The following is a 14122-nucleotide window of genomic DNA, read 5'->3' on the forward strand; positions in this document are numbered from 1 at the left end:
CTCTTCTTAGGAAGAAGTGACTTGGACATAACCTGTATGGATTGCACCTGAATTTGATGTGTCTAATATATTGGTGGGGATGTTTGATCGTGCTACTCTGCACGATTTAAAATAGTAAGGTAGAGGCAGCCAAGGGAGATAATGAGAAAAGAGAAACGTCTGAGGTGGTGTAGTTGCAAGAAGCAGCGAATCAAACAGTCAGGGCAAGCAGGAACAAAGTCGAGGGCGACGCAGAACTGATAAAGTATACTACATTTATTTTAGTGCAAGAGGCTAACTGTTAAGGGAGATGAAATCATAGCATGGTAACACATGAATGCAATATAATAGCGATAACAGAACAGTGGATAGGCCTGGAATGTATAAATGCAATAGTAAGTATAGAAAAGCTAACAAAAGAGAAGTTGTAATGGCGTTTTTGATTAGGAGTAACATGCCATCTGTACTGAGTGAGGATATTCTTGGGACTATGTTGAGACAGGGTATTTGGGTGGAATTAAGAAATAAGATGTGTATGATCTCATCATTGGGATTAAGATCTCAGTTATCACTAAGAATAATGGCGTGGTAATGGTCAGGGGTTTCAATTCCTGAAACATGGACGGGATCTCTCATAGTGTAACAGATTTGGATAGAGTGGAATTTGTACACAATAATTTTTTCTGATTAAATATGCGTATGTACGAGTAGAGAAGGTGCAAATCTTAACTTTCTCTTGGGAAATAAGGCAGAGCAGGTAACTAAGGTGTAAGTCGCGATCACATTGGGTCAAGTGATCATATTTCTATTCGTTTTAGTATATCAGATATAAAAGTTAAAGATTTAAATTAGTGGAAGATTAGTTTTGACGCTATTAGGGAAGAAGTTTAAAGAGTTGATTGGGGAGTGGGGGCAGAGAAATGGATGGCTTAAAAGTTGGAAGCTTTGAAAAATTCGATAACGTGAGTTCAGGGATAGTATGTTCCAGTTCGTGTGAAAGGAATTGCTGGAAGGTGTAGGGAATGCTGGCTGACTAGACAAATTGAGGTTTTGATTACCAAAATGCAGGACGCACATATCAGGTAAAGACAGCAGGAATCAAGTGAACCCTTAGAAGAATATCAAGGAAGTAGAAGTATACTTAAGAGAGATTTGAGAACGGAAATAAAGGGAAACGAGATAGCATTGATAAATGGGATAAGGAGAATACGAAGGGATTCTACAAATATATTAAAGGACAAAATAATAACTCGTGAGAGAATAGGACTTCTTAATGTTCAGCAAGGCTGCCTGCGTGCATGCATCTACAGGAGATTGGGGCAGTAATAATGAATACTTTGCGTCAATGTTTACTGTGGCAAAGATATAGAGACTGGCGAACGTGGGAAGTATATAGTGAAATCTAGAAAAATACCCATATTATAAAGGATAAACTGTTAGACTATGTAAAATGCATAAAGGTGTATAAACACAGGGACTTCATCAGGTTTTCTCCAGATCTCTGTGGAAACTTAGGCCCCTTGCTGAGGTATTTGCACAATCAGAAGCCACATGTTACATGCCAGAAGACTTGATGTTTTCTAATGTACTGCCACTATTTAAGGAAGTTTGGGAGAAGATTTGTAGTGTCATTTGGGTGCTCGTTGTTGTGGTTCTGTTCGCCGAGCTGGGAAGTTGTCTTGCAAACGTTTCGTTCCCTGTCTAGGTGACATCCTCAGTGCTTGGGAGCCTCCTGTGAAGCGCTTCTGTGCTGTTTTCTCCGGCATTTATAGTGGCCTGTCTCTGCCGTTTTCAGTTGACAGTTCGAGCTGTCCGCTGTCGTGGCCGGTATATTGGGTCCAGGTCGATGTGCACAACTATTTCAGGAAACTGATAAAGAAAAGCCAGGGAACTGTCAAAATGTGAGCCTGACATCAATGTTCAGCAAGTAGTTGGAGGAGATCCTCAGGGACCGGATTAACATGTATTTGGAAATGTTAGGACTAATTAGGAGTAGTAAACGTGGTTTTGTCTGTTGAAAACGTTCCTCAATAACTTAATTCAGTTTTTTCAAGATGTAACAAAGAGCATTGATGAAGACAGTGTGGTGAACTGTAAGGTCTTCAGTAAGTTGTTTCACGAGGTCCTGCAAGGTAAACGGGTTAGCGAGGTTAGATCACATGGATTACAAGGAGAATTCGTCATTTGGATAAAGAACTGTCTCGAAGGTATGAGATGGTGGAGGTTGGCTTTCAGAATTTATGCCTATGGTCAGCGGTATGCCATAAGGATATCTGAATGCTCCAGTGCTTTGTGTCATTTATACAAATGATTTCTATGTGAACGTCGGCGATATGTTTAGTAGGTCTGCCAATGAAAACAAAATTGGTGATGTAGTGGACAAGTAAGGACGTGAACTCAGAGTAAAATGGGAGCTTCATCAAATTGGCCGATGGCCTGGGGAGTGGTAGATAGATTTTAATTGAGATAAATATGAGCTGCTGCATTTTGGAAAGGCAAATCAGTCCATAACTTAAACATTCAATGGTAAATTCCAGGGGAGTGTTGGTGAACAGAGGCCTTGGAGTCCAGGTTCATATTTCCTTTAAAATAGAGTTGTGTTAGACAGGGTAGTGAATGAGGCGTTTGGTATGCTTCGCTTTGGGGACTGTAGGAGTTGGAAGATTATGGTTTGACTTCTCAGGACGATGATTGGAGCACGTTTGGTTAACTGCATTAAAATCTGCTCTTTCTGCTGGAGCAAGAATGCTACGAAACCTGATAAGGATCAGAAAATAAATTACAAAGTTATTGGCAGGGCTGGCGGGTTGCCAGGGCTCAGACAGTTGCGAAAGTTGCCAAGACATTGCTAGGCTAGAGTGATATGACTCTATAACTTCAGAAAGATTCAAAAGAAAGTCTCACGACTTTTTTGCCTGCCATCTGGAACTCGATCTCATATTCCATGGCACTGTTTACAAAAGCGGTTTTGAAGCTGAAGTTCAATATAATGTGACCAGTTCCCAATATTAGTGGTATGTTGTAATTGGAGCAAGATGCTCTGTTGCCTTTTTAAGGCACTTTTCATTAATATTCTTCTGTGCATTGTGGTCATTATCACTTGACCATTCCCTGCAAAAAAAGCCTGTTTCCATGCCAAGACATTCTTCTTGCAAAACCAAATGTTATTATATAAGTTTCTACTCTACCTCAATGGTTTATTGCAGTGTCCATTAAATCATCATCATCTAGTTTTGAGATGTTATTCTTAAATTCATACATCTAAATAGCACCACATTTCATGTTTATAATTTTTGATGAAGCCAGTGAATTATAATTGATTTCAATTTGTTTTTACTTCTTATTGTTTAAGTAAAGACTTCAAAGTGTGTATGAAACAAATGGTTCCTAAACTTACACTTTCTATATTACAGTAAATATTGAAATTCTGAATTATTTTTCTAGAGATTTGCAATGACAGGTTCTCTATTCCCCTGTTGTAATCCTGAAAGAAGACGATACATATTCTCAAGTCACTAAGAAAGAAATCACCATTTTGAAGCAACAGGTTAATTTGAGATGTAAAGCACTGAACCGTTTAACAGCATTACCTCAAGCTTCTCTAATTCTGCCTCACATCCTGGAGATAACATTATCATCTTTTTCTTTAAAAAATTTCTTAATGAACGAGTTATCCTGCTAATATTCGATACATATTTATAGAAAGTTCCAAAGACTTTTGCAGTGTCACCATTTTGTTAGTTCAGTATTCTGGACAGAAAATTCGATGAGATTAGTTTCTTTTCATTGCCCTTGCTATCACTTGTCTTTGTCCTACCACATGTCATTGAACAATTCCTGATTCGTTTTTGGATTTAATTGTGACTAACTTTAATTTCCTATCTCATCAACTGTATTTTTAAAGTAATTTATCGACTGAACCATATACTATTCTCATGGGTCACTATGCAATAGAACAACATCTACATAAACTGCACAGCTACGTCCCTCAAATGTGACTTGATTCATACCTTCTGGAGCATAATTCGTGTATTGTAAGCCTACCTTAAACTACAAGAGAGTGGTAACTTCAATTTAGTGTAATAAAATGGAAAATTCCTTTAGCTCTTGAAACCAATTGCATTTGTTAGTACCTCTTCATTAGACCAAATTTGGAGAACAATGAAGCATTATCGACGTTCTGCTCGTGATGGAATAGGTACATACTTGTCATTGTAATTTTATTTAGTTCTATACTCCACACAGAATTGAAGCAATCTGTTTAATTTTGGAACTAACACTGCCCTCCAACATATTAGACTATTTTTATTCAAGTAGTTTTTGCAGCATGAGTTTAAACTTTGTTTGCCACTATTCCTGCTTTGCTAGATCATCTTATAAAGATAATGTCTTATCAATCCTGATTCACCTTGTTCAATATCATATAGAGCTAATGAGTATAACCAACCATATCTCCACGGGACAATTTCTAATTTCGCAGTCCTTTTACCAGATCATCGTGCTGCCACACACTCCTACTCTCCCCCTCTACCTAAGTCTAAAAAATGAGAATACGGTATCTGTTGTCCCAGTGTTTTATTTTGTACAAGCCAGTCGAAATATCTCTGGTTTCACAGTTTTTGTGTGCCAGCTTCTCATCATTTGAAACCACCATTCCCTCCTAAGTTCAATATCGTTAGCTAATGCATTTTCAACATGCTTACCTGACATATCTGAATCTTCTTTCCAGAACAGGAGCATTTATAGTACAATTAGAGGTAGGTAATGGCATAGTGGTATTATCACTGGGCTGTTAATCCAGAGACCCAAATCATGTTGTGCTGAAATAGGTTAGAATGATTTCCATGACAGGTAGTATAATTTTTCCCTCAGCAAAATCTTGAATTGGGAGTCAAATGATGACCGTGAAAACCCATCTTATTCACTAATGCATTTTAGGGAAGAAAATTGCCCTTGTTACTCCGTCTCACCTACATGTGTTGCTCGACCCACAGCAACTTGGTTGACATTTAGCTGCTCTCTGGACAATTAGGGATGAGCAATAAATGCTGGCCTGCTCAACGGTCGCCGCATCCCATGAGTGAATGAAATAAATACCTATCCTCCCAACTGCGTTATGTGGTGTCCAGAAATTCACGTTCACATTTCCATTCGCAAATACATTAACATTTCATGCCCGAAATGTTTTTTTTTTGGTTGAATCCTTCCTTTTTCTCTTGAAGAATTTTCAGAGTCTCATGTGCCACCTAATATGGTTCTACATATTTTTATACAGACTGAAAATTAACATTGGTCTTCACAATGAACGATGGTTAATAGTTTACCAGAGTCAGTGGCACAATAATAAAAGAAATTGATGGAATAACTTAGAGAAATAACTATCACTAAAGACGTAGCAGTGCGAAATTTTGTTTCTACTTACTGTTAGTTGACAACTGTTTCAGTTCTGACGGACCTCATGCTTGGGCCAATGAAGCAGGACTGAGGAAATATTGTTCTATCAGTTTCAATTTTACAAAACTTCATTCATTCATGGATGCTCCTATTAGATTCTTTAATTGTAAATTTCCTCATTCAAAAGGAGAGGCCTACAGTGAGTAAAAAAAAACTTTATAACAGTTCGATTTTTCAAACATGACATTAAAAAAATTCTAGGATAAAGTGAGGACTGCAATGAATCAGATCAGAGTCAGAAGTATGGTGCTGGAAAAGTATATCAGTTCATGCATCATCCGAGGAGCAGGAAAATCGACATTTCAGGCATAAGCTTATATCGTCGATGATACTCAGGAAGAAATAAATGTGCACCTGCATAATGTCGTTAACCGAGGATAGACAAGGTTATTCCTTGAAGAGAAATTATATTTGAAAAATATGCTGAATTTCTTTGTGGCTCTGGGGCATGCTGCACATATAGAGAAGCTTTTTAATGCGGTATACTGAAATTTGAGAAGGCGTTTGAAGGTGCGTCAACAAAAAATGTTGAAGTCGTACATCAACATGCAAAGACCTTATGACAGCTAAAAGGAAGTGGAGAGTTGACATAAAAAGAGTTTTCATGTTTTCGGGATAAGTTGACTGATGCCCCAGAGGGATTACTGATATTTCTTCTGTTTCATACCGTTTAATTCGATGATGTGCATCAGGAGATAGGAGCCTTGGTTGCCGAATGTACTAACGAGACTGAGACATGCCATAAAGCACATTGTGAAGAGGTCATATGTATACTATAACAGCCTATAGATAGATTAGTTCAGTGTTCCAAGATATGGCAAATGTTGTACCAGGTGCGAAATTTGAAAACTTCCATTTTCGAAGGGAGAATAAGAAAAGAAGTACAAAAAGTAAGTAGAGATTGCAGAACGGTAGATTTTTAAGAACAAGGGGATAACTAGGAAGAGGTAAGGACGACTCAAGGCTAAAGGAGGGACCTTATGCTTGAAGTCACAGGATGTGGGTGTGATCCTAACTCAGTACTTTACATCGGTATTCATCTTGCAGAGGGATACAGAGGAAAGCGAGATTTGTCTGGAGCATTTTTAGATCATTGAAGAAGTGTTGTGAATCTCTTGAAAGCATGAAAGTAGAAAGCGCCCCAGGGCCAGGCAGTATCCATTGAAGTTTACTGTATATTCAGTAGCCACTGGAGGGATCCAAGAGGACTGCCGGGTAAGTAATGTTGTTCCCCTCTTCAAGAAGGGAACTAAGGATAAACCTGGAAGCAATCGACTGTTGACTATCATATTCGTGTTTGGGAAGCGATGGGACAGTATTCTTAGTGATAATCTGTATGCAAATTTGGAAAAGCGTGGCGCAATTAGGACTGTCATCATGGTTCTGTGCAGAGTATGTCATGTCTAATTGACTTCATTCAATTTTTCGAGGAGGTGACGAACGTAATAGATGATGGTGCAGTTCAGGACGTTGCTTATGTTGATTTTCGAAAGGCGCTTGACTATTTTCCTCGTAGTAGGTATTTCCAGAACATTAATAAGCACGGATCCAAGCTACTTTGTCCACTTCTATTCAGAATTGGCTTTCCAATGGAAGGCAAAGCGGACTGATGGAATGATGTTTTTTTTTAGGCTGGATGACTGTGACTCATGATGCTGTGCAGCGATCCATGCGAGTGCCTCTGCTGTTGTTTATACATTTTATGAAATTGTAGATGAGTGGCATGTAAGTTTGCAAAAGATGCAAGAGCAGTAGAGTTGTAGGTTCTTTCGAAGGTTTTCAGAATATTCAACGGGAATTAGATCCGTTGCAGGTATAATGGAGAAATGGCAGATGAAGTTTAGCCTGGGTAAGTGTGATGTACTGCACTTTGGGAGATGAAATGTTGAGGAAAATTAGTACTCTGCACAGCCCTGATCTACGGAAGAACAATTGGTTAAAGTCCACAGCTTTCTGAAAGCGGTCACACAAGGATATACAACAGTTAAGCAGTTTTGCCCATGTTGTTGGGAGAATTTAATAGAAGAGTCACGAAGTCATGTTGCAGCTTTATAAGACTTTGGTAAAGTCACACCTCCAATAATTGGATCAATTATGGTCACCACATTGCAAGATATATATGGAGGCTATGGAAAGCGTGCAGAAGAGATTTGCGAGAATGCTGCCTATATTAGGGGTTACAAGCTATAATGAGAGTTTAGCAAATTTCTGGTCTGTTTCTTTGCAGCAGCAGAAGCTAAGGGACACATGATATAAATCTATGAAGTTATGAAATGCATAGGTGGGGTTGACTGCCAAAATCTCTTTTTAACTAGTGTTGAAAAATCTAATACCAGTGGTATGAATTTAAGGTGAGAGGAGTACATTTCAAAGGAGACGTAAGGAGCTTTTTTTTGCACAAAGTGGCAAAAGACTGGAAATAGCTGGTGTAATGATGATGGAGGCAGATCTGATAAGAGCAATTAAGATAAACATATTAATATGTAAGAGTGGAGGGCTATTGACCAAGGGCAGGCAGAAAGTATCAGTTTTATTTAGCGTCTTGTCTAGCACAACATTGTGGTCCGAAGGGCCCTGTCCTGTGCTGTACCAATCAATGTTCTGTTTGTATGTAATTCTAACATTCAAAAGGATCTAAATTTACCTGAAAAATCAATAACTACAAATATTGCAACAGACTGGGGCATGTGTTAGCAACAGAGATCTACAATATGTCCAAGCATTCTAATTAGGTACAATTTGCATCAAGCCACCGAGGCTTCTTTCTTTTTTTTAGCGAACACAGAAATTAAGGTCGTTACCCCCTGAAATCTTTGATCGCAGATTTCAGTGTTGATAAATATGAGAAACAACTTGGAGAAACTTCATTGCAATTAAATGGCCCATAGCAATGTAATAAACTTTTAAAATGCAGTGAAAATGCAAGTATTTTACTTCTATGTATTTCTTTTTTCTGCTTGAAGTGAAAAGCCAGAACAACAACAAAAAATCATTCAGAAGTCTAAGCATGATTCCCAGAAGATGCATTCACCAGAACTAAGATCTTCATCGTATGACTTGCTGAACTGTTACTTTACGTTCAGTGTGCAAATTATTACGTCTCATTAATAGGAATTTTGTAGAAGTGAACGTGTCTTACTATAATATTTTATGCTATATGCAATTTGGTCTTCCTGTTCAATGGCACGCGCAATTTTTTTTAATCCACCTTCCCCTTGTTTAGATCGACATTATGCATCCATTGTAAAGAATTCAGGCATAGATGTGATATACTGAAATTGAACGCCGATTTTATTTAGCATGCATGTATCTTTTTTTATTTTTAAATTACCTGATGAATCAATCCATTATCAATATGTTCATATAAAAACGTTGATGGAGCGTTTTTTTAATCTTATGGCGCAAGTTCTCCTTTTGTACTGACACAACAGAAGATAATTGAAGGTTTTCTTGAAAGTAGCGTTACAAAATGCGTAACAAGCTGGATTGATAGTACTGTTGATGTAAGAAAGCTAGTATCAAATAGTCCACAGTGCGTTAGGGATTCAGATGGAACAGAACGTGCTAATGACCACCACGACAAAGTAGGGGATCCACGTGATGATAAATGCCAAAAGGATAGCCAAGGCTATTCTTGTCAACGTCTACCCTCGACTTGCAACTGTATTTGTCTTTGTACTTTCGTCTTAGGCATTTTCACGCTCCTATGTGATTCCCTGATCTCCTTTTTATTCACTTTCTTCCTGAAAACTCGTTGCACCATTTTGGCCCTTCTGTTACGAACATCGTTCTTTTCAAAGTTTACAAGTATTTTTATAAAACAGTGATTGGAGTTGTTAGTTCTCAAATCATTTTGCGTAGAATAATCATTTTGGACCCATGTTTTCCTTTCTTGTTCAATGAAAGAACACCAACGCAAACTGACTCATTTTGGTCCCCCTTCCACTCTGGTCTGTAATTGTCAGTTGTTATATTTACATTCATTTCATCATCTTGCCTTCTGACGTGTGGAAAGTGATACGCAGCTTTTGGCATAGTGTCGTCATTCGACTTTATTATTTTATCGTGTAATGGTTGGGATATTCCAGAGTAAACTCTGTCTTTCATCTGTCCAGATCCTACTTTATTTTTCGTGATTCGACTCTTACTGGCACGAGATATTTTCACGTATGAAATTGCCATTATAGTAACAGGAAGGCAGAAAGCGATGACAGAAGTACAAACTGTAAAAGTTGGAATAAAAATAACTGAACATAGCATTCACCCTCTTGGACTGTCTGCTCCCTGACGACGAACTGCCAGAAGATAATGGCAGGGACCAAAAGAGAAATGAGAGCAGCCAAGCAGCTGCATTCATCGTCCCTGCCATTTTGGTCATTCTTTTCATTGAATACCTGAAAGGCTTTGTCACACAGAAGTATCAGTCAAAGCAAATCACAAGGAGATTCATGCCAGAGACATTACTGGCAACATAATCGAGAGCGAGTCACAAATCACATAACACTGGGCCCAAAGGCCAAAAACTAATTACAGTGTAAGTAGTATACACTACTTACACTGTAATTCATGGAGAATACAGCAATAAACAAATCAGCACAGGCTAAACACAAATTAAGCAACCGTTAATAGTTTGTAACTGTCTGTTCATTTTAATAGAAACAATGACCAGAATAATTCCAAGAATAGTCACTGGACTTAAAGATCCTGTCATAATCACAATGAAGACGACTTTGATTGTGTTGGAAGAAATCCCAACTTCATTATCAAACAACCTGGAAAGGTTAAAAAGTGCGACATTTATCTCCAATGATTTCCACATTCTGTCTTCTGAACTTGCAGAGTTGAGAGGTGCTGTTTTCAAACTTGAAAGAAAAGAATTATGACAAAGTTATAGTTACAAAACTGAAATCTTAATTTTAGTTTTGTACAGAAGACCATATAAAGAATATATCTGCGCCTAAAAATGTTGATCTTTCATTTTCTGGCATTGGCTTTGTGTGAAGGTGCAATTGTACCATAGGTCGCTTATCATGGTACTACTAATGTGCACGGAAATAACGCCTTCTGTACTAAGAGTAATTTAGATGAGTGACATTGCAAAAAAAAAATCATTGTCTTCGGTTTATGTCTGTCAGAGTCAACTGTAGGCTTCGTGAATATATAATCGTAGAATACTTTCACTTTTTGCCATCCTGGAATGGTATAAAGACGGGATAGTTGAAGGTGGCGCAGCAAGAAGAGTTGATGGACATTTACTCGAACAAAATCCCACAAAGCCCAGTAATCACCAATAAATGGGAAATAAATTGTGATTTTCACCTTTGAGGCTGCAAAGAAATATTCCGTAACCGTCTGTGCAAAACATGCAGTTCACAAGCGACGTCTAACATGTTATTTTAAAGATAATACCATAACAATTCAATGTCTTTGCAACATGCAACACTAAACTCGAAATATCTTGTCGCTTTCTCTCCATAGACGCTGACAGACCGGTTGAGATTTTTTCAGGCTTTTCTATTCTTGTTTCAAATTTCAGGCGTCTGCACTCCTTTGTTGTTAATTTATAACCCGTATGTTTTATGAAAATTGCACTAAATATAAACGCAATAATAATGTGACTGATGGTGGTGTCTCTTAAGAAAAGAAATGTTGCATTACAAGCTTTTAAATGAGAATAATCTTCATGAAGCCTTTGCTTTTAAAAAATGCATTCCTTTTGTTACTCAACATTTAAAAGTGCACAGATTTGATAACGCCACAATTTGCAACGTCATGAAGGAATATTTGTATTGAAATTTGAACTGTTTCGGCACTTCAGTGAGTAAGCAATTCATTCAGTGTGGTGACAGATACAGCGCCAAACAAAATCAGTGTAATTATGATCAGATTGGCTGTCTTTGCGATGATGAGAGAGAAAGATAATTAGGCTTGAACACAGAAGATTATTAGGCAGATTGTCTCTTAAACCATGTTTTGGAGAGGACCATGGTCGCAAAAGGTATGCATATAAGTCCAAAAGGGGGCAGTTTAGCACAGCCTCAATACTTCCCCTCCGACATTGTAACAGTAACTAGACATGAAATTTCCAAAAGTAGAGCGTACAAGTTTGGAGCTTACAATTAGAGATGGCTTTATATGAGTGGAAGGCAATTTGTATTAAAATAAAGCAGGATCAAAACAAAGCTGACTGGAACAATTCATTTTAGGTTTTTCTTTGGCAGAGCAGTTGTAGGTGTGGTGGTGGTGTGCATTAAAAACAAAGCAGGGAAGATTACAGATTTAACTGGTACCTTTCAGAGTAAAATGCAGGTGTAATACATTCAGGGAAGTCTGGATACTTGGGACAGTTCGGGAATGGATGGGGAAAAGGGAGCAAATCAGTTGCGTTCTTGATGGATATCATAAATGCAAGAGGGAAGTTAACAAAAGGTATTAGACAAGGAACAAGTGGGCATGAAAAAATGTCATACAAACAAGATCAGCGAGAATTTAAAGATATTTTATAAACACACGAAAGGTTAGAAATTCATTAGGGAAAGACTAGGATACTTTGGGGAGCAAGGGACGATCTGTATATGAAGACTCAGGATATCTTAACAGTGTAAAATGACAACTTATTTTCAGTCATTGCTCTAGATTATGAAAACATCAGTATGAAGTTTGGAAAAACCTTCACAGTTCGACACAGGAAATGAGTAGGGATTAGAGGCTCTGACGGACTTAAAACAAACAAACATCCTCACCCAGATGAATTGAGTGTCATGATGCTGTATGAGGGAAGACCAGTAATTTCAGGGTCTCTGACATTTTTTTTTCAGTTCCATTCTGGCCACGGAGTAAGTACCAGAGGACAAAACGATTTCTCAATTTGTTTCCACTTCTAACGATGGTAGCGATGTACCATGAAATTACAGATATTTACGACAGTGGTAGGGAAGCTATTGGAGAAATTCCTAAAAGTGGGAATTGCTAGCGATTTGCAAACAGAAAAAAGAACAAAGAGCAAAGAAAATTATATCACAGGAACTCCAACCCAGCGCTGATCCAAATCCTCTATCGAAACATGTTACTTATTTTCTAAGGGTCTATATTCCTTTGCTCTCTGCCCATTCAAGCATCTGTCCAGATGCATCATAAATGAAAGCATGAGTTCATTAGAGAGAGTCAGCAGGACTCTGTCAGACTTTTATGAGAATGCGGTGATGTCTTGAATGAGAGAAGTTCAGTTGATATATTTGTTATGGATTTTAACAAAACATTTTACAATCTGTACAAGGGAGACTGATTGAGGAAGTTAAAGTTTATGGAATTCAGGGAAACATGACGAGATGGATTAGTTACTGGATTTGTGAACGTACCCAAAAGAAAGTCGTGGGATGCTGGCTGCTAATGTCTGACTACTGGATAACGCCCAACGGAGTCCCACAATAATTAGCATTGACATATTATTGTCTGTTAGATGTATAATTGACATGTGAGAAAAAAAATTGTGGGGAGTATTCAGCAAATGTGCAGATAACACAAGGATTTCTAGATGGTTAATAGTGCACATGGTTGCGTATTACACAAAGATATATATGGTTTGATTATGGGACTGAGTATTTACAGGTGTTTTTACAACTTATAAGTGTGAGGTGATGCAGTTTGGAAGAAGAAGTAAGTTGAGGGAGTACTGAATGAATGACAAGATACTGCGTAGCTCAGAAGAGCAGAGGGATATAGGGATAATTATCCATAGATTCCGATAGTCAACAAAGCACATGAATAGGACAGTTAGGAAGGAATATAGAATACTTGCTTTATTTAGTCGTGGCATACAGCATAGGAGAAAGCAGATAAATTTGAAATTGTACAGAAAGTTGGTACCATGTGTAGTTCTGATCACCTCAATGCACAAAGGATGGAACAGCACGAAGGGGTACAGGGGAGATTCAACTGCATCAAAAAGACAGAAATTGCTGATAATGCTCAGAACATCTGGCAGCATCTCAGGATAGAAATCAGAATTGATACTTCAGGTCTAGTGACCTTTCCTCAGTTCTTCGCTTTTCCATCAATTTCTATTTTATGTTTCTGATTTTAAACATCCATAGCAATTTCGATTTAACTTTAAGTTCACCAGGATGTCACCTGACTTGTTCTCCTTGAGCGTTATGGAGTGACGATGTAGACTTGAATTGTTTCCTTTCCACTGGACAACGATGGGGGAGATATGATGGGTATGTATAACTCTATGAAGGATGTTTTTAGGGAGGGGAGTGAACAGTTGTTTCCATTGTTTACGAGTCAATCACGAGCAGATATGGTCTTCGGGTAAGGGTGGGGAATTTAAGGGAATTGCTTGGGAAAAAAATCACTCAGAGATTGCTGGGAATATAAAATACGCAACCTGGTTAAGTAATGGAGACTGAAACGTTAGAAGCTTTAAAAATATATTAGTAAGAGCACTTGAAATATCATAATCTTTCAGGATACAAACCAAGACCAAAAATTGGAATTATTGTTTTTTTAATGATATGTATGTTGATACAGACTTGATGGGCTGAGGGGAGTTTTCTAGAAATATGCAACAGCATCTCGTCAGGATTGCCAAACTGCTTATGCGATGTGCCCTCATCAATCTGCCCTCTGAGGGAGAAGAATTCCCTGAATGTAGACGCTCCTGCAGTGCAGCTTCGTTTATTTCCTA

General features: G+C 38.0%; 1 pseudogene; it reads right to left on the reverse strand.

Moving 5' to 3' along the window:
- Window positions 1-9276: 9276 nt before the first annotated feature.
- On the reverse strand, window positions 9277-10252 carry LOC140455567 (muscarinic acetylcholine receptor M2-like; annotated as a pseudogene).
- Window positions 10253-14122: the final 3870 nt, after the last annotated feature.

The sequence above is a fragment of the Chiloscyllium punctatum genome, chromosome 30 (assembly GCF_047496795.1).
Source record: "Chiloscyllium punctatum isolate Juve2018m chromosome 30, sChiPun1.3, whole genome shotgun sequence".
In the NCBI taxonomy this organism is placed as follows: Eukaryota; Metazoa; Chordata; class Chondrichthyes; order Orectolobiformes; family Hemiscylliidae; genus Chiloscyllium; species Chiloscyllium punctatum.